General features: G+C 49.0%; 1 protein-coding gene across 1 annotated transcript in view; it reads left to right on the top strand.

Annotated features, from left to right (window-relative positions):
• Window positions 1-21,667, top strand: part of LOC149358821 (uncharacterized) — a 274,468-nt gene that overhangs the window by 44,962 nt on the left and 207,839 nt on the right. Inside the window, exon 2 of the mRNA XM_089570998.1 lies at window positions 8,129-8,181. The gene's annotated coding sequence lies outside the window, so the exon portion shown is untranslated. The remainder of the gene's footprint in view (window positions 1-8,128; window positions 8,182-21,667) is intronic.

Here is a 21,667-nt window from a genome sequence, read left to right as displayed (position 1 = left end):
AGCTGGCACGTGCTTCTGAGCCTGAAGCCTGCGCAGTGGGTCTGGCCTCCCCGTTAAAGCCACAGCACACATCCGAAACGCAAACAGGAGATAGGGGACAAGCGGCGCTCCTGCTGGATTTGTCTATCTAATCAAGGACGTGCCCGGACGGGACGCTCCTCAGCCATACGTCTTCTGCTCCCCGACAATGCCTGCGCGACCTCCTCGCCGGATGCGCGGACGCAACCCGTCTTTAAGCCGCAGCCGTTATAGGCCTTCCCGGTTGCTCCTTTTCTTCTCATAGTCCATACGGTGCTTAAAGTGGGGGCGGGGAAAAACTTTAGAGTGTTCAGCACCCGCATGCTTTCGCCAGCTTGAGAGGTCTTTCAGTTCAACCTCCTCGTCGGCGGACGTGACACTGGCTAACGCACACGTGTGTGTGTATATATATATATATATATATATATATATATATATATATATATATATATATATAAAACACACACACCACGCAAGGGGTGCATGGCCAAGACCGCTCAAGCTGCGCGCCTTGTTTCGTGTGGTGTCTTCCTTTACAGGGGAAGCCATGCCAGAGGAGAAAGAGAGTGCTAGATCTCGATATGGGGGAGAGTGACGGCTTTCTATAATGCAGGATAAATACGCCGAGGTATTTATTGGGCAGCGGGGACCTGTCCGCGTGTGTACCGCGCTGTTTTCCTTTCCTTGTTTACGGGCCCATAGGCAGGCGCGAGCACAAGAAGACCCCTCTAGTTGGGCCACGCTTATTCTTAGCTGAACCTAAGCTTCGGCTAAAGCCCGGTCTCTGGGACAGCGTTGGAAAAGAAGTCCTCGGCTACTCGCAAGCGCACCCCTGCCTGTGGACGGGTCGAAAGTGCATGCGTGCACGTGTGTGCGTGTGTTTGTGTGCGTGTGCTCGGGGTGCCATTACAGCTGCAGACACAATCGCCTCCCTCGGCGGCGGTTCCTCCTTGCACCGTCCCCTGGCGCACTTTTACGGCCCCGCGAGGTGGAGAAGGTAGGCGCAAATCGGATTTCTCTGATCGTCAATCAAGCGATTCAAGAGCTCCCTTGTCTCCTGTAGCATTGCCTGGTCTGCCCATGTCTCTTGACTTCCTTCTTCGTTTTTGTTTCTAGTTTTCTCTATGTACGACACTTGAAACTTTTCCTCTTAGACCTTCTCGTCGAGAATGTTAATGTGCGTGTAGACGCTTAGGAGGATTTCAAAGGCGTGGTTGATAGCTTTGGAATTTTGAAGTTTGGTTCCGTGCTAGCAAAACAAGGTAGGGCCTTTTTGCATGGTGTGTGGCCACTGTGAAAAACACGCGAGAACGGACTTTTTGGATTTGGTGCGTTCGTTTTATGCATTCTTCGTTATATCGCAACAAACCTCAAAGAATGCAAACGGGGGCGAAACCCGTTGCGATCAATGGGGAAAAATAATGCGGTAGGTCATTAGAAAACCAGACACCGTATACGCGGATAAGCAACCAGCGAGGACGGAGACACTGCACTGCAAGCCGTTCTGTGCGACGTTAATACGTTATCACGTTTGCTCCGCGGTCTAGCATAGAGCATTCTGCCGCGCGACACGATGCTCATGAGATGGCAGCCAGTGACACGGGAACACACACCGTTATTAACGGGAGGCCGAAAGTGCCACTTGCTACTCACGACGGGGATATGAGCAAAAAGAAAGCAAGAAACAACACGAAAGGAATGAGAAAACGCGTGCTTGTTTTCTGGTGTGGTACAGGCACCTCTTCAAGCGAGAAAGGTCGACGCAGGTCAAGCGAGCCGCACTCTTGTTACAAACACTCTTAGTGAGCTGCGCACGTGGGGCGCATTTTATACGAGCAGGTGCTCGACGTCCTCGACCGCATGGCTGTGCGACCACTCAGCAGATGATGCTCTCCGGTTCCGGAGCAGGAAATGTATCGTGTACATGTGCAAGTAAATGGAAAGGGGCATCTCATTACTATGCAGCCTGCAGTACTGACATGGGGCGGTTACAGAATAATTCTTTTATATTTTTTTTCAACGTGGTTTCTTCGAGGCAAACAATTCTCATGACTGTTTCTTTTGTTTCTTTTGCTCGCGACACTTGCGAATGACCCACAGAAGGGTTTTACATAGGCGGATCCAGATTAAGAATACATTGTGCTCTTAAATACGAAACAAGTGGGCCCTTTCATTTGCCTTGTAAACTCGTGTGCAATGCGAGAGAGAATGAACATTTTGTAGCAGGATTTCCGGGGAAAGGAACTTAGCGACAGATAGCCAAAATGCCGGTCCGAGCTTCGGTCATCCAGCCAGCGATCTCGCGCCGCGCGCTAGCGGAGCGGCGGCCGCCGCTGCTCATCTTCCTCTTTACAATCACCCCCGGGCTGAAGGCGAAGCCATCCTGGCGAGTCAGGGAGACGACAACACACACGGGTCATAGTACGGCTTCAGGCGTGACACATGAACAGTCTCGCGGCTGCGTCGGCGTTGATCTGGGGAGGGTGTCACCGGGTCGACAATGTAGTTAACCGGGGAAGTGCGCTCTACGATGCGGTAAGGTCCGTGGTACTTGGGGAGAAGTTTGGACGAAAGGCCAGGTGAGGTAGACGGCACGTGAAGCCAGACGAGAGAGCCGGGTAGAAAACTGTCATCAGTGTGGCTTGTGTCGAAACGGAATTTTTGACGCCCCTGCTCGCCGGATGTTAACGACCGAGCGAGCTGACGGCACTCCTCGGCATGCTTGGACGCCTCCGAAAGAGTGGTGCACTCGGACACGTCGGGCCGGTAAGGAAGTACTGTGTCGAGTGGTGAGGAAGGTTCGCGCCCGTAGAGGAGAAAAAACGGCGAGAAGCCGGTGGTGGTCTGCGTGGCGGTGTTGTAGGCGTAGGTGATGAACGGCAGGATCCTGTCCCAGTCGGAGTGGTCGGAAGACACGTACATCGACAGCATATCGCCCAAGGTGCGGTTAAACCGTTCCGTCAAACCGTTAGTCTGAGGATGGTAGGCCGTGGCGGTATGGTGAGTGATCTTACACTGTTTGAGAAGAGATTCCACGACCTCGGACAGAAAAACGCGCCCACGGTCGCTCAGCAGTTCTCGGGGCGCTCCATGGCGAAGAATGAAGTGATGCAAGATGAAAGAGGCAACGTGTGGTGCCGTAGCAGCAGGAAGAGCCGCGGTTTCAGCGTAACGCGTGAGGTGGTCGACGGCTACAATAACCCAGCGGTTGCCAGCAGCAGTGTAAGGAAGGGGGCCGTAGAGGTCAATTCCAACTCTGTCAAAAGGACGCAAAGGGCAAGGGAGAGGCTGCATCTGGCCGACTGAGTGGTGAGGAGCCGGCTTGCGACGTTGACAGTCAGGGCACGAGCGGACGTATTTGCGGACGTAGGTGGACATACCGCGCCAATAATAGCGGAGACGGAGTCGCGTGTATGTTTTAAAGGCGCCGGCATGAGCAGACTGCGGGTCGTTGTGAAACAGGGCGCAGAATGTCGACCGCAGATGGGCAGGGACGACAAGCAACCACTTCCTGCCGGTAGGGACGTAGTTGCGGCGGTACAATAGACCATCACGAATGGCGAAGTGAGCAGCCTGGCGGCGGAGGGCACGAGGCACGGGTGCCGCCGAGGAATTTGAGAGAAAACTTACAAGCGAAGATATCCAGGGGTCCTTATTTTGCTCGCTGCCCATGGTATCTGGTGAAAACGACAGCGAAGCGCAACCGGTTGGCGAGTGGCAGACAACGTCTGGCGGCAGTGGAGAGCGGGACAATGCGTCGGCGTCGTTATGTTTTCGGCCGGAGCGATAGATGACACGGATATCATACTCCTGTAGGCGTAGGGCCCAGCGAGCGAGGCGGCCTGTAGGGTCTTTCAAGGAGGCCAGCCAGCACAGGGAATGATGGTCCGTGACGATATCGAAAGGGCGGCCATAAACGTAAGGGCGAAACTTTCCGATCGCCCAAACAATCGCCAAGCATTCCTTCTCGGTTACTGAGTAGTTGGATTCCGCTTTTGTCAGTGCACGGCTCGCGTAGGCAACGACATACTCGGGAAATCCGGGTTTACGTTGCGTAAGGACAGCGCCGAGGCCAACGCCACTGGCATCGGTGTGAATTTCAGTGGGAGCAGTGGGGTCGAAGTGGCGTAAAATGGGAGGCGCTGTCAGCAGCCGGCGTAAGGTGATGAAGGCGTCGTCGCAGTCAGGTGACCAATCGGACAGGTTGTTGGCGCCCCGAAGAAGTTTCGTAAGTGGTGCGATGATAGAGGCAAAATTTCGGACGAAACGTCGGAAATAAGAACACAGGCCGAGAAAGCTGCGAAGTTCCTTCTGAGTCGACGGCTTGGGGAACTCAGCGACGGCACGAAGTTTGGCTGGGTCAGGAAGCACGCCGTCCTTAGAGACGACGTGACCTAAAATTGTCAGTTGGCGGGCGCCAAAGCGACACTTTTTGAGATTAAGTTGGAGCCCCGCGGCAGTTAAACATGTCAACACGTGCTCCAAGCGGTGAAGGTGCGTCTCAAAATCGTGCGCGAAGACGACAATGTCATCCAAGTAGCACAGGCACGTGGTCCACTTCAGGCCGCGTAAAATGGAGTCCATCATTCGCTCGAAAGTCGCTGGGGCATTACAAAGGCCGAAAGGCATGACGGTAAATTCGTACAGGCCATCTGGTGTAACAAAAGCCGTCTTGGCACGGTCAGCCTCGGCCACAGGGACCTGCCAATACCCCGAACGCAGATCTAAAGAAGAAAAGAACTCCGCGCCTTGGAGGCAGTCAAGGGCGTCATCGATTCGCGGCAGCGGGTAAACGTCTTTGCGGGTGATCTTGTTAAGCCGCCGATAATCGACGCAAAATCGTATTGTACCATCTTTTTTCTTCACTAGAACCACAGGAGAGGCCCATGGACTACTGGATGGTTGAATGACGCCTCGCTGAAGCATGTCGTCCACCTGAGTGTTGATAATCTGGCGTTCGGCTGCCGAAACTCGGTACGGGCGTTGACGAAGCGGCAAGTGGGCTCCGGTGTCGATCTCATGGGTCACGGTAGACGTGCGGCCGAGTCGGTTTTGAGCCACGTCGAAAGAAGAGCGAAACTGGTTCAGTAGGTGAAGTAGTTGGGCGCGTTGCGGTGTGGCAAGACTGGCGTCGACGGAATCGGCAAAGGCATCGTCTGTGGTCACAGCGGGAGATGCGGGCAAAGTAAGAGAATTAGTAGCAAGAGAACATGATTCGGCGCATCGTTCGGGATCGAGCAAAGAGTCGACGGGCTGAATGTGGCCAAGGCATTCGCCACGGAGAAATATGCAGGGGCTCAAAAAAGGGTTCGAGATCGGGATGAGGCTGCAGCCGTCTTGAACAGTGAGCAGAGCGAATGGCAGAGGCAGACCGTGTCGAGAGATGAAGACGTCGGATGGTGTAAAGACGACAGCGCCGTCAGATGCGGAGAGGCAGGAGACAGGGACAGGAACAGATGAGCACGGAGGAATCTCGATGTCGTCAGCCACAGACAGTTTGCCCCACGAAGATGGCGTATCAGGCGAGGTAGCACTGCACGGAAGAAGTTCGAGCTCGGCACGAGCGCAGTCGATGAGGGCCTCATGTTGGGAAAGAAAGTCCCAACCTAAAATAATGTCATGCGAGCACGATGAGAGAACGACGAATTCAACAGTATATAAGGAACCGTGAATGATGACCCTGGCTGTGCAGGCGGCTAAAGGCGAGATGCGCTGTGCATTAGCTGTATGAAGCGAAAATCCGGATAACGGCGTCGTCACTTTGCGAAGTTTTCGGCACAGTTTCTCATTCATCACAGAAACAGCAGCGCCAGTATCAACAAGCGCCACGGCGGTGTGGCCCTCCACAGAAACGTCGAGCACATTCGCTGGGGACAAACGAGGCCTTGAACTTGTCGCCGAATACGCAGTTCTTGCCTCGGGAACTGCGGCAACTAGTTTTCCTGGCGCATAGGGGAATGAGGACGCAGTGGTGAAACAGAACGGCGCCGCGGGGATGGCGAACGGCGGCGAGAATACGGGCGGCGATCGGAGGCATCAAGCTGTTCGGCGGCCGACGGACGTGGCGGGGGCTGTGGTGCCGCGTAGACGTAGGTTCTGGGGTCATCCACGGGTGGTGGCACACGGCGTCGGCACAGGCGCTCAACGTGGCCAGGGACACCACATGCATAGCAAATAGGACGGTTGTCACGGGTGCGCCAAGGGTTGACACGAGCAGGAGGTGGTCGGGTTGGAAAGGCAGGCGGCGGCGTCGGAGGATAATACGGGAGACAAACGGCTCGGCTCTTGGTTTTCGGACGGCGTCGGCGTATGTGAGCGGCGCTGCAGCGGGAACCGGCGGACGAACAGGTGGTAGCGCTTCGGTCACTTGCTCGCGAATCATCGTTTGTAGGGTCGGATCCAGGTTGGAGGGAGGCCCCTGCACGCCGTGAAGAAGTGACAGCTGTCGAGCCACCTCCTCACGTACAAAGTCTTTTATCTGGTCAAGCAGCGAGCTGTGGGAGGTTGTCACGGCGAGGCTGGAAAGCGAGTCAGGCTGCACGGAAGGTGGTAGCACCAGAATGCGCTGCCTGCGGAGCTCATCGTAGCTCTGACACAGGTTGAACACTTCGGCAACGGTGGTAGGGTTCCGGGCGATAAGCATCTGAAATGCTTCCGTTTCGATGCCTTTCAGGACATGCTTAATCCGGTCCGCCTCGGTCATAGACGAGTCCACCCTTGAACAGAGGTTGATGACATCCTCGATATAACTCGTGAACGATTCTCCGTGTAGCTGGGCTCTCACTCGCAGGCGCTGTTCAGCGCGCAGCTTGCGTACTGCAGGGCGCCCAAAGATGTCAGAAAAGGCTCTTTTGAAGGCAGACCAGGTGGTAAAGTCTGATTCATGGTTCCTGTGCCATAGGCTGGCCACGTCCGAAAGGTAAAACACCACGTTGTTCAATTTCATGGCGTCGTCCCACCGGTTGTGGCCGCTTACCCGCTCGTAGGAGGCAAGCCAGTCCTCCACGTCGTGATCATCGGACCCGGTAAAAATGGCTGGGTCCCGCTGTCGGAGGGCGCCAGGGCAAACGACGGGCGTAGGCGAAAGGGAAGATGACTGGCTTGCGTCCGTGGACATGGCTGGAGCGATCGTTCTGCTGCGAAGCTCCAGGACGTTGGCCAAAGGCTGTACCCCGCACAGCTCCACCAAATTGTAGCAGGATTTCCGGGGAAAGGAACTTAGCGACAGATAGCCAAAATGCCGGTCCGAGCTTCGGTCATCCAGCCAGCGATCTCGCGCCGCGCGCTAGCGGAGCGGCGGCCGCCGCTGCTCATCTTCCTCTTTACAATTTTGCAAAAAAGGGCAAACCTCCTGGGTATTTCTACGATAAATTTGAAAATCACTTTTGGATATTATTCGCCAAAAAGGAAAACTGTGATTTTTGAGTAATCAATAAATGAATGCTTTGTTCCCTCTTATATTGGTCACGGATGTAAGTGCACAGAGCCCTAGTCCACTAAGCTTAGTAGAGCGGCTAGTGTTCTTATATAAAGGCGCATCCGAAGTCTTCTATCAAGCTGCCGATATTAGGCACCAGGATTAATATTTGTCTTCCTCTGTAAGTCTGAATGATATGCACACTTGACTGCAGTAAAAATGTAACCACCCATTAAATACCCAGTGAAGGGTATGAAAAACCTGTACACCATCTCGTTACCTCCTATGTATTGATAACAAACATATTGAATAGATTGATAACAAACATGTTATAGCATTGAAATTGTATTTTCTTTGTAGTCAACAAAGCAAAGAAGAGATTTTCAACGTTGTAGGAATGCAGCTAGATGATGTGTGCAGTCGATCCTGTTGATATAACTTGGCCAAACTAGCTTCACTGTTGCATACAGATTTTGGAGCTTTAACAGGAAGCTAACTGTGCTACTCTGATTGTAAGCATACCACTTTTCACTGAGAGGCCTTGCGCAAAAGTACCACTGAATAACCACATGTACGAAGAGAAAATAGTATAATTTTTCACTGGTCGACTCTATCGAGAAATGTAGTCAGGTATCAGTGCGAATGAATTTGTGAATGTTTCAGGCAGTGAAGATCCTTTCCCCTTTTTCTCAGATTCCGAGGCCTGCCGCACAGCCAGGTTTCTGTGGATGCATTCGCTGCTGAAGGTCAGTCGACGACATTTATCATTCCCGTTGTTTAAAAACACACATATAAATTGTTCAGAAGTGGTAGTTTCGCGCAACTGCCATGTCTGAAGTATTGAACCAACTAGTCCGACAACACGTTCTACTTTGTCATATAAGTCGTTCCTTATACAACTGGTTCTAGTATTCGGGCATTTTTTGTAAGGCGCTCATCTTTACTGGAGAAGTTGCTTATTACTCAGTGTCATATTTTTTTTTCATCTTAGCGTTAAAAGTTTCACAATAACGGTTTCAAGGGAGAAATGAAAGCAAGAAACATCAGTTTATAATTATACCTCACTCCTCTTCCCCTCACGCCGTCTTCGGCAATGGTAAAACCTTCTTTACTCAAACGTGCGAGCCACCTCCGCTGTTCTTGCTATGAGAGGTTAAAGTGTCGATGAACGCTGTGGACTGGAAAGAGATGGGGCGAAAGAGAGAAACTTTTTTGTTTGGACGCTAGCTTTGACATGCTTAGTGACATGCTTACATTTTGAGTCAGGCGCACACATATCGACACAGTTGAAACTATCTTGCATTCAATAATGCACAATGCTGAGCTTATCATGCTTTCGATATTTAGTTTTCATGGTCCTCTAGATCGGACAATAATAGCACTGTATAACCCTCTCTCATCTTCGCCGTCCGGAATTGGCTGCTGCAGGACTGTGATTATAATAAAGCAACGCCGCATGATCGGTTGATTGCACTGCAAGCTGTTTCCGTAATACGCCTGCATTTTGCATTTTTCCCGATCGCGAGGTTCCTGGTGGTGTCCAAGATAAACTTAACCATCTCCAATCACCTGCCTCCTATATGTGCCTCGTTTTCAAGCACTTTTTCCACATTTCTTTGCCAACACTGCTGTTTACCTTCAATATATTGCAATAACATTCCTCCTTATCTGCGCTTCGGATCGACTGTTTCCATCTAAGCCCCCATTTCTGTCATCGAAGAACCGTCTCAAATGTCGCTATCAAACCACAGCGGTCTTTCATTATATAATGCCAAACACCCTACACCTAACAACTTGCGGTAGAGCGGAGTGGCATATAAGGTTTCACGCGTATATGACGTCCAGTGCAGAGTACCGCCGCTTCGCGTGCCTTCTCTAGGCGGGCTTCCCATCTATACGCCGAGAAAGCAGACTCGGCCGTGCGGTGTCAGCCGATCTATCGACGCCTTGCAGCGTCGACGAGGAAAGTGCGTGCCGCGGGTTCAGACGCCACGGCGCGGTTGCGCCCCGCGTATGCAAATGAGCCGGCGTCCTTCCGAGGCTCAGCCAGCCTTCGCCTTTGCCGCGAGAACGGTGGCGCGCCGGGCCCTGCAGACGCTCTCGCCCGGCGTGTTTCGAACTCACGCACGCTCGGACGAGTTTGCGGGCTCTCCTCTCCCTTCTTCCCTTCATTTCCCTTTCCTTTCGTTTCCCCAAAGCGCTGCACGCGGCCCGGGGCTCGGATAAACTCCCGGGTCCGCGCCCTCTCCCGTTCTGCCCCGTGCCTTGCCGTTTTCGCGATCTTGCTTTGGAGGGGTTCAGTGCGCGCAGACTCCTGGGATGGGCGTCTCGCTATTGCGACCGTAGGTCAGAGTAAATGTGCCGGTATGCATGCCGGTGAAATGAGTTTTTAATGAGCTTACTGAGCTCCCCAGTCTTGTACGCAGTAGGCACTTGCGCCCCAGTACTCACTGTCTTTCTTCCATGTTCGCGGTGCATAGGCATGGTGAACAGAAAACGAGGTGATGAGTTCAGGTGCTTCGCTTTCATTGCTGGTAAAGCTTCCACGTGCAAGCAAAGAAGTTTGAGGTGGAGATTATCGGAGCCTTTGCGAGCCCAAGACCTGTGGGAGATTTCAAGGCGAAAACGGCTGACTTGCTAATGACAGTGGTGTAAAGGTTGTCAGATTTATGGTGCAGGTCGGAGACCTTTGTCTCCCGTTATACGGATACTGCCGAGGTTTGTGAATAATTAGGGCTACCTTAATTTGATAAGCAGGCAAGTTTTATAAAGAAAGATCTTGCAGTTTTTGTTACTTTTTTACCATGGAAAGTATGGAATTTGATTTACACAACCGAGCTCGTGAATGATTAAGGTATTATTAATTTGACAGTAGGAAGGTTTAATAACCGAGCTTGCAGCTTTCGTTTTTATTTCTTATCACGGAAATTAGGCAATTTGCGTTTACACTAGCGAGTTGGTGATACCAAACCAATGCCGGCGAGCGTGTTGTGTCGAGTCATTCTTTTTACTCTAAAATAATTTTTTGGTCCTTAAAAATGATGTAGTGGATTCCAAGAGAAGGCAAGCGGGGCAGGGGGCGGTGGAAAGTTGGGTGGACGGATGACATTCAGAAGTTTTCGGGGATGCGGTGGACGCAGCTGGCAAAGGACAGGATTAATTAGAGACACATGAGAGGGGCCTTTGCCATGCAGTGGGCGTAGTCAGGCCGATGATGATGATGTTGTTGATGATGATGATGATGATGATGGTTACTTCACGTACGCACCACACGAAAGTCATTCAGAGGCGAAATCAAACAAGCGTGTGTAGCGCTCACGGCGTGGAATTGGGAAACGTAAAGCGATGTCTACTAAGCGGAAAGTGAGACGAACAAGCTGTGACCGCAATAATTTCTGCAAACTAGAAATATTTAGCACTGCGGTGACATATACTAGCGGAGACATGTACCAATTGCCGTAAGCCTGCTGCGTACAACACCCAATGGCAGGTGCGTGGCTGCGGGGGGGGGGGGGGGGGGGGGGGGGGACCATTGCACGTGCGCATCAGGCATACGGTATTCCGGTATACGTCTCCGCCATGTTAAACCTCTCTAAATACGGACGGGCTCGTGGCCTATAATGCCGCTAAAAGGTATATACCTCACGATTTTCGTACCTATTCGCTTCCAGTAAATAGGCAAACTGTCCTTGTTCGTATAGATCTCTTTTGGCGCTTCGTTGCACGCAACCTCCTACATACCTTATGGGGAAGTGGCTGAAGAGATATTTGCCCCATCAGGCTGAGTCTGAACCTTGATAGAGAGAGCGATGTTGCTTATCCCAATACTGGAGATACCGAATGCGAATTCGATTAGGTAATTCCTTCTCTTGGGTTCACTTACTGCTCGAACATTGACACTCAGCATCAGCTTAATGATGTAGAGAACTAGAATATATGACCTGAGAGCGGTGGTTTCCTCTTTATGCAACTTTTTTTTTCTGAGCTCAGCATGTTGGCATTAACACAATGTGGCCTTTTCGATAATTATAATCGATCACTATTACCAGTCACGTTGGCAACTACGTTACTGAACAAATATTTTCTACTCGTCATGTGGCGTCCTCTTGTGACACTGCATGCTTGTTATGACCCCGAAGACTGGTATATGCTTCCCTTGATACTCGCTTACATATTCCCTGTTGCACGCGGTTGTGTGCGTATAAGTAAAGTTTACTGAGCCATTTATTCTTTTCATCGTCCTTCCTGTATATGCTTTTACGAATAGGAAATATGCATCACAGTCTACATTTGAAGCCAGAGCAAGTTTTACTCGAAAAATGCGTTTGTTTTGATTCCAAAATTGCGCTGATCGCACAACCTTGTATTCCAATACTCATTCGGCATTATCAAAATGGTTAACAATTGGAATATAATATGCGCTCCGACGATGGATATATTCGGGCAGATGGCTTCACCTTGTCCGCAAGTGAAAACTTGAATACACTCTATTTTAATACAAACAAACATCTCTTACACTGGTTACAAACGTTTTGTGTGTGTATAAGGTATGTAAACGGCGCAAACTGTGTACGGAGCGTAAGTTTACAGTCACCGAGTACATTATCTCAGCACTAAATCATGCTACAGTGTCCTGGTGGGGAAATACTTCGAGCTGCCACTCTGCTAGAATGGATGTCACCTCAGCAACCGCAACGCGCGCACAACGAAACACTAGGCGCGCTAGAACATAGGCACACAAACGTGTTGTCGAGCTTGCTAACGCACGCACAGAAGGACAAACGCACGGTTCCATCGATTGATCGTCACCAGCCCCGCGCACTTTCAACCGCCGGCAAGGAAAAAGAATAAAAACGGAGCCTGTCGGCATCTCAGACGCCTTTTGGTGCCTCTCATCGCCTTAGCCTCCCCCCCCCCCCCCCCCTCCAAAAAAAGTACTTTTTGCATTTATCTATTTATATAGTTACATAGTGAGGTCTATTCACAGACCGCATCAGTTGCATCAACAAAATATCTTGAGTAGGAGCACTTAATGGAAATCACGTGTAACGGGCAAAAGTAATACAAAAACAAGAGGAAAAAGATTTATTTTCGATTGCCGATTTATTATTCAGTGGCACTGCGACTGCTGTTTCTTTGTATTACGGTTTTTTTTTTCAAAGCTTTTGTTTCGAATACTTGACTATAGAAATCGACAACCTTTCTTGCACTCAGTGCAAAACGTTTAGTATGCTTGCGGCATGATAAAGTATGTCTTGATCAGTCTGCTTCATTATGCAAAACTTCTCTAAAGTGATTAAATATAAGTGCACCAGCGGCGTTAAAAAAATTGGCACAACGACACAACTCCTCCGCCTCTTAAGCACGCAGTCGGGCATTCAACTGCAGGGATGCTATCCCCCCATACAGATGGAAGCGAAATTCCAGTCGCCTGTGAATGAAGATATCGGCCGTACACTTCGGGCACTTCTGCAAACCCTGAAACATTAAACCTCTGCAGAATGAAGAACACCCTGGTCTTTAAGTTTCTGAGACCTGTGGGCCTAAGTGGTGTGGTAAGAACTTCACTCTAGAGCTCAGAAGGTAATCCTGCAGAAGGTGGCCTACAGGCTACAGAGAAGGACTGCATGTTTTGTTTTTGACGCTAACTGCCCAATTATCTGCTTCACTCCTTCCACTTACTGCTTGACATAACTAATTAAAATGAGCATCATTTCTTTTTGTCGATTTAGTCAGTGCTGCATAAAAGATGTGTGTGCTCCACAAACATTCCCGTTCGTTAGTTGTAATTTAAGTATGCTTCGCCAGGTTGTCGACCATGCTGTTCAGACGGTAGAGAAGCAATTGTTGGCGCTCTTCAAACAGCCAGGAAGGCCATGAGCGCTGCCCACTTCAGAGATTAGCATCGAGCGAAGGTGAATGTCCGTCTAGCACCCAAACCGCTAGCCAACACCCGAGTGCGGCTACCACCATCTATGAGGCGTCCTAGAATCCGTTACGCTTTTCCTAAAATACGTTTCATGCTTACCCCTACACTCGACGACGGGAGAGGCTAACATTTCTTTTTTTTTTAATTCTGTTCATCCACTCATGGCGGATGAGCCTAAGAAAATGCCGGAATGTAGTAAGACTCGGATACGACCAGCACTGTGCACAGAGATTTTGGATTGCAATGTCCCCACCTCGCACAAGATGCATGCTTTCAACAAAATAAGTGGGCCCGCCACCATCCGCACAATTCTGGGAACGCGGAGCAGCTCAGGATTCCGGTGGATGTCTCTGGCGACAGCTGATCAAAGGCCGAGTAGCGTCAGTTGTTATTTAGTGACCTCGGCACGGGAAGTAGAAGACCCAAGTGATCATGCCGGCGTCGAGTTCTTCCAGCCACACCTAAGGGAACAAAAACAATGAAAGCGGCGCAAAATTGCAACGGAATCTTTACAGAAGGGATGGTTGTTGGGCGAGTTGGTGATTCATGATGGCAAAAAAGGCGCGTAAGAAGACTTACACAGAAGGAACACACGACGACGGAGCGCTCGTGGCATCTTGTGTCCTTTCTTTGTCCGTGACGTTACGTGCCGTTTTTACCATCGTGAATCGTTATATGTTACGCGCGAACAGCTTTCTGAATCGGGTTTCTCGCTTAAGCAGTGCTGCGTACGTTTAGTGAGGCAGTTATTTGTACTACGTCCTCGGAGTCCGAAAGCGCGTGCCTTACAACCGCGCGGTGAGCGTCCAAAGCAAACATGTATAATCGCAAGCCCGTACCTTCCCAGCCCCGTGCCAGTCTTGAGGAAAGCCAAACAAGAAGATGAGCCCTCAAGCCGTCCCTGGCCGCGAGTGGAGTGGTGATTGACGTCCTTCGAGAGGGCGCTGGCGGGGCGCTCGAGTGCTGGGCGGTGCTTCGTATAAAGATACGGAGGGCGACAGTCTGCCGAGCGCCGGCGAATCGCGCGGCATGTCGCTCGAGGGCTTGGCCCTCGTTGATACCTCGATCTTTAATACGTCTCGGGCTTCTGCTCGGCGCGCTCTTTGGTAGAAGCCCCCCCGCGCTACGAAGGCGCTATTGGTCGGTTTCATGCGGCGTTTCATACGCATCTGCTTGATGCACCGGAATTATTAAAATTTAATAACTTGAATAACTTTCTTGCTACACTTAACCTTTCGTTTGTTTGTTTGTTTTTTCTTTTTCGTCGTTATCTCTTCCGGATGTTTGTTTAAAGCTTGACTATGGAGTCGGTGGCTTCAGAGTTCCAGCACTCTTACGGTTACGGGGAAGATTTCGCTCTCAAATTGAGGTGCCTTCGCGTTAAAAGGACAAATAAAAATGAATACAGAATAACTTTCGACACCAGTTAACACTCTTCTGTTATTCCTACAGCCTCTTAGCGCTGGACTGCAGCCAATGCAGGAAGGAGTGTGTCTCCGTGACATTACTTATATCACTCAGTTTAAAGTGACTGCGATTGACTTGAATATCGAAATACGGATCGTTTCGAAAAGCTGTTGCGTTTGATTTAGTTATAAACTTCTTCATCAGATTGCTCGAATTCGGAATTAAAAAAGATTGTTGATCTTGTGGCGAGAGCAGCGCAGCACGAGACAAAGAAGAGGAAGGCGGGACCACAAGATCATGCACCAACCAGCCCAACTTTTCACCATGTTAAAGATTGGTGAACCGTCTTAAATCAGGTGCCAGCAGAATGATGGATCGAAGTTTGATATAATGCAAGAGATACTAGTCTTTCCAAAGAGGTGATAAATGTACGAGGTAACACCATAACATAGGCGCGAGGTATTAAATTTATCTCCAGCAACCATGCGGCAGCTCCTGGAAGGACTCCTGGAAAACTCGGCTTAACTGGTCAAACGTATTATAGCCAACATCTCAGTTTTTTTTTTTAGCGCACACAAAGACGAAACAGTAAAGGAGGAAGAAGATTGGACAGGTGCCTTTACTGTGTCGTCGTTGAGTGCGCTAAAAGGAACTATGAGAATGGACCAACTAGTCCCACAAAGCATATAACTGGCTTAGTAAAAATCATTTCTCACAATCATCTTAGTGGCAGTTTCATTTGCGAAAGCACAACCGAAGCACAGGGTTGTGCTTACCTTTGATGCTGCATTCTTCTGTGCGCCGTTATTTAGGGGACAACAACAACAACAACAACAATTTTGTGAAAGAAAAGTAGAATTATTAAAGTAACGGGAGTCGTAGTCGCAGCAAACGAGCTGAGGCTTCTCAGTAGTATCAAGTAATTAGAAAACAGCGCTGAACAAGCATATTTGAAGAAAATATTACTGTGGGGCCGATGCCAATTCAATTTAGTTGCCTGTTTTGTTTATTTAAAATTATGGACATTATATGCACACAGGCAGTCACTAAGCGAAGTTCAAATGTAACTTCTCAGATTGCTTCAGATTGCTTGGTTTTCTCGAAAAATGCACCCTGGAACGAAATCTCAGTGCTCTGTGGCATGCTCCCAAAGATGCGTAGGACAATAGAAAGCATGCTGGTGAATGCTACCTTATGCGGGTGTTATATCACACGAGTACCTTCCAAGGACCACTAAAAGCATCAGTATGCATACCTCGAAATATTAAAGAGCTGTTTAAGTACTCATAATAAATTTTGTATATAACTCACTCAACCGTGAGAAACATAACACTTCTATAAAGCTTCTTCACAGTAGCCAAAGCCTTTTTACTTTGTTTCTCGCGAAAATACGGATAAAATATTGCCTTTGAATAAGAATGACCATAACAGATAAAACACATAGAAAAAATGACAGCTATAGATAGCAAAGAGAAATAAAAAATGAATTGAAGTCTATTCCACGTTCGTGGCCACGAAACTTGTTTGAAAGCGACAGGAATCTTCAGTGTTGGAGAGCCTTTCTGGGGTTAGCCGTTATGTACAGAATGTAAACAAAGCATTGTAAGAGTCGAACTTATCTGCATGCATCGAGTACCAATTAGTTTCCTTATTAGCGATGCTCGAAGTAGCAACGCATTGGGTGCTGTGTGCTCCAGCAATCTTAGGAGCCCATGCAGACATTGTGGCATTAAAGAATTGCGGTGAAGTGAGCTTCGGCGAGCGGTTCTATATGAGCTACGTAACAAAACGAATCCGTTGCCTTTCCACCAATTCAAACTCACTGTGGTTTCATACCAGCCGGGCTGAGCGAGACGACTACAAACGAAGCTTAAGTGCTGCGCTCACCTCGGAGATCATTGCATGCTAAATTCAGCATCGCAATGTGCTGGTAGTGCGTTATACGCGTTATTTCACGCATGGACTTGTCTGAATGTGAAACGGCTTGAGAATAAAACGCTTACAATGCAACATTAACCGGTTTTTATCTCAGCTTTCACTCATTCCAGCAATTCTCATAGCCTCTTCGAATAAATAGTCCACAATTGTTGATCACATGCTAAAACAAAACAAACAAACAAAAAAAAAACGACCGAGCTCTCTTTATTCTTGCAAGTAAAAAAAAAAGTATTGAACACCAGCGCTCTGGAAGCAAGGACATGACGTAGTTCAAACAGAAAAAAAGTGAACAGAAACACCTCCTCATAAAGCTTACTACTTCAGTGCGTGCTTTAAAACAACACTACACGGAGGTACGCGAACAAATCTTGTATTTCAGCAAAACAAATATAAAAAAGTTGAAACCGGCCATGTATAAGACGTCGCACGGAGCGCAAGTCGAGGGTGGGCAATCAAGCAGACCGCGGTGGCTATACAACTGGGCCCAGGCTAGACACAGCTTTGATGATGATAAAAAAAAGCAAACACAAGAGCAAAAGTTGAACAAACAGCCCCACAGCGCGCGGGGGAAGCGGGCGCTCTGAGAGGACATATTAGATTTCCAACGCCGCGGTCGCCGCTAACGCCGTCGACGTCGCGTAGCGCTGGCTCGGTGCTCGCGTCACAGCGCTCAACGCCAGAGTATAGCACGTGCACGCGGTTCTCCACACCTCCGTTCTTCTTTTTTCTTCCTTCATTTCATTTCGTTGATTTATTCTATTTATTCTACTTTCTTTTCCTTGCTTATTTCTTCTGCCGCTTGATTGAGGAGAAATACTCCTGGCCTCTGGTGGGGCGCAGACAAAACTTCTTTTGTCCAAGACAAAGGGCGTGTCTGGTTTTCTTCCTCTTCCTATTCTCACACCCGGGTGTTATTAAACTTTTTGTGCTTTCTTTTTACTTCTGCTCTGTCTGTTAGCCCAGCCTGTATTTCTCCTGTCATCTAATTCAAAGACGCTCCTCTTGTTTGTTTTAAACGTTTCTCCATCGGCACCAGGGCTTTCCCCTGCCTGTGAATTCGAAGAGACCGTTCCTGCACGCTCCTCTTCTCAAACTCCCTCCCACCACCTTCCCTTTTTCGTGTTCTTCCTTCCATCGCTGGCGGCTGAGGACGGAGGCACCGCGGTCCCCTGAGCCAAAGTCGAACGTCGCGCGTGCGAACGTTCCTTATAAAAGTGGGCACGTGACTTCGAAATAATATCTACGTGATTGCCAGAACCGTGCTGGCGGCCCCGTCCCCGAACCACCCCCGTGGCGTTTCAGGCGGACGTGAGCCTTGCAGAGGTGGGGGGCATCTCAGCTTCTCTGGTAGGAAGCGCTGCGGAGTTGACGCTGGTTGGATCTTTTTGGACAGGAACCATGTGGGGACAAAAATACAACAAGAAAAGAGGGTAACGGATAAAGAATGGCAATCGGAGAAGGAAACGTCACGTTTCGAAACGAACGTAATATTCTTTATTTTTGTATGCCCAGCCTCTTCGAGCTGCGTGAGGATGGTTGTGCTTGACAATGTTCTGTGCGCCTGTCTTCGTTTCGTTTTTTTCTTTCTTCAAGCTTCTCTTATTCTTTCTTGAGTACATCTGTCCGAGGATCTTTGTGTAAGGCATGTATGTGTTCATTTTATTTTGACCTTGTTGTGTATTCTCGCCCCTTGAAATCCCTCGGTGCTGCTGCGCTGTTTTTTTTTCTTTTTTTGACGTTTCACCTGTCTGAACGAAAAGAAAAAAAGAGAAAAGAAGGACGGTCTTAGCGAAGGTTTAAGAAGGAAACGGCTTAAAAAAGTCTAGACGGTAAGGAACCCGAGTCTCTTGCGATGGTGCGCGTTCGTGCATGGTATTCTGGGTACTGCTTTCTGAAGGCACTACACCTAGGTATGCTCAGACAGTTATTTCATTCCTTTAACTTCGTGGTCAGCTTTGACAACTTGTTCCTTTCTTTGTTTTATTTTCTCTCCTCTTGAAAGCTGGATGGATTTAAAAGGCAGAGCTCCCCAGGGTGCTTTTTGTCAAAGCGCATCCGACCGCCGCCTTCTATACCCCCCCCCCCCCCCCCCCCCTCTCACGTAGTAACGCTCCGCGTACTGTCAATACGTAGTACTCCAACAACACCAGATGCAGCGGCTGCAGTTAGCGCCTTGGTGCAGTACGTGCGGCTAGGACGCGTCGAAAATCAAATTGTCGATGACAACTTGTCTTCGGGACCCGCTCCGCGGTGGTGGCTTCGCCCGAGTTCTTCAATTATTTCTCGCCTCTTTCTTTTTTTTTAGTACTTTCTAGATTATTTCTTACTCTGAGCTTGTTTATCTTTTACTCTTTCCCATTTTTTTGTGTGTTTGTGCAAAGAGCGTGGAATAAGGGGAGCTGCGTTTTGGCACACCCTATAGTTGTAAATTACGAACGCTTCCGACTTCCCCAGCCTGGCTTGTTATACAGCTCCAACTCACCGTGTTGATTCGATCTGAAGGTGACAGCGCTTGTTATCCATTGCATTGTTCCACCCAACCGAGAGTGGTGTAGAACGCAATAAAGTGGCTTAAGATGAGAAAAAAAACAAAAAAAAAACAACAGCACTATACATTGGACTGGATGCATTTTGTTCTTTTTCGTATTGCTGCAATTGTGGTGTGGTCATTTGACACGGTTTTTTTGTTATATTGAATTTTGTCGTGCACAACAAGCAGCTTTAGGCGTAGTAGTTGATTCCTGTAGTCTGACATTCTGAATTATGTCACTGGTTTATTTCCTTGCACTATACTTAGGCCATTCTTATACGCGTAGCAGTCGCACTGCTAAACCAAAAGATTGATCGCACCTTTGAGCCATATATTACAGGCTGCAAGTTGATTTTTTGCAATTGAAATCACAAGCTTTCTTTCTTGCTTACTTCCATAAAAGGATAAAAGGAACAGGCATCAATAGATAAGAATACTGCGAGAGACGAACGCCGCGATCTCAGAAGAAAATGTGGCCTCATTGTGTGCGTGTGTTAGAGAGAACTCACGTCACAAAGCGAAAGAAAGTGTGTGTGTGTGTGTGTGTGTGGGGGGGGGGTGCACTTAAGCCCCTCCTTAAGAGTATGACGTGATAGATTTAATGGGTTAATGCCCATACATGCCGAATCGGTAGTTCTCGACTTTATATTCATAGATCCCTGGGAGTCCTCATACCACTCCTGGCACAGTGGTGCAGCGGTTAAGCGATGCGCCACTGCCCCGCGATGGCAGGTGCTGCTAGCAGCGGGACCCAGGCTGCTCTTTTCTAGTAACCTTTTGCGACCAGTCATTAACTACCACCTGTCACGGTGGTCAGCTTGCTCGCAATCCGGTGGGCAGGTTGTGATGACGCTACAAGGTCACGTGACCTAGGTTGCTGGAGCGGCCGGTTGCTCCGGCCGCTCCTGCTATGAAGCTTCAAACGGTCGCCAACGCCGACGCCGACTCCGACGCTGGACAATTTTTTTACGACATGAACTTTCGTTTTTGAAGTCAAGCGCAAGTTACTACTTTACGAAACAACATCACGAGATGTTCTACACACCGTGTTCCGCATTGATTGACGGGCTGCCATGATTAGCAGTCAGCTAAGCGTAGTAGCATGGTTCTTTAGGAAACCATGATGGTCTTTGGGCTGTTGGTAGATATGAAGAGAAAGTGAAAAGCTCATTTGGGGTCTGAAGGAGCGAATGCGCCAAGAAATGGCTACAACTATTTGCGAAGGGCGGCGAATTTCGCGAAGCAGTTCTCACTTATACATGTTTGTAGCTCTGTCATTTGCTCTAAATACTTCCGCGCCATTAGAAAAGCTGGCACACCACGTCAGCAACTGACGGCTTAGCTGCGAAGAAACGGGGACGCGCGCAACTAAAACAAATAAATCAAGCTCAGAACGCAGTGGATGCACCAGTGCAAATGATAGTCTATGTGAGAATAAGCTTATTGGGAGATGCGAAAACCTGTACTGAATGTTTCGTGACCTACTTATTATTCCCTCTCTTCTTTTTATTTATAACAAACAGTGAAGCTAAAGATAATGTTATAGCTCCTTATTTCCTGAGGCGCTTTCATATACTCTGATTAACGCTTTGTAGTGGAAACTCCGGACCAGTCTGTCATCAAGACTTGCTTCCTTGCATCATAATCTGGGAATTTTTGACCTCTGCCGATATCTTAATAGGGACACCACTGCTGGGTATTACTTCCCCAACATTGTGCACGCCGGCGTAGCGCCATAACTTACCTGCGGCGGTCGGTGTATGCATACCTACGTGACATTAGATCGAGCTCCATGCTTTTAGTCTACTAAAGGAGAAACACCCTAGCAGCCCAATTTTCTCTTGGCTATATATGGAGAGTTCCGCTGGCATCTGCATTTCTGGCAGGCTTATATTGTAAAGTCAGTATGCTTCTAAAAGAAGGCACTGCCCGCTAATTTTTCGTGACAACGATAACCCCGCCACTTATATCGAAACTCGTTATACTTCCGGCAGAATTTCTCGCGCCGGCTTTACTTTTGCATGCGGTGGTAGCAGCTAGTAGCACTGAGCCGAACCGCGTTCATGCATGTCCCGCTATTTGGACAGCTGTTCACTGCGGCCAGCGAACGGGCGCTAATGCTCACTGTGGCGCCATCTCTCGCTGCTCCCGTAAACGTCCGAGCTCATGTGGTCAGTGTCGTTTTGATCGGGACCCCGCGTTCTGTGGAAGGCGTGGCATCGAAGTACAAACGGAAACATTGAATTTGAGACATGCCGCCTGTATTTATTGAATTTAAACATGTCTCTTACCAACTGCTAGTGACACGGACTCTCATACAGCTGTATCAGGTCAGTTTACTCGTTTTCTGATGCAAGCTTATTGGTGTGCTTGCAGTCATTGTTCTGTCAATTTCTTTAAGAGTGATGAATTGGCTTCGCTAGCGTCT

Source organism: Amblyomma mixtum, chromosome 2, assembly GCF_055824585.1.
Source record: "Amblyomma mixtum isolate Tamu chromosome 2, ASM5582458v1, whole genome shotgun sequence".
Taxonomy (NCBI): domain Eukaryota; kingdom Metazoa; phylum Arthropoda; class Arachnida; order Ixodida; family Ixodidae; genus Amblyomma; species Amblyomma mixtum.
This window is presented reverse-complemented; position numbering and strand designations above follow the sequence as displayed.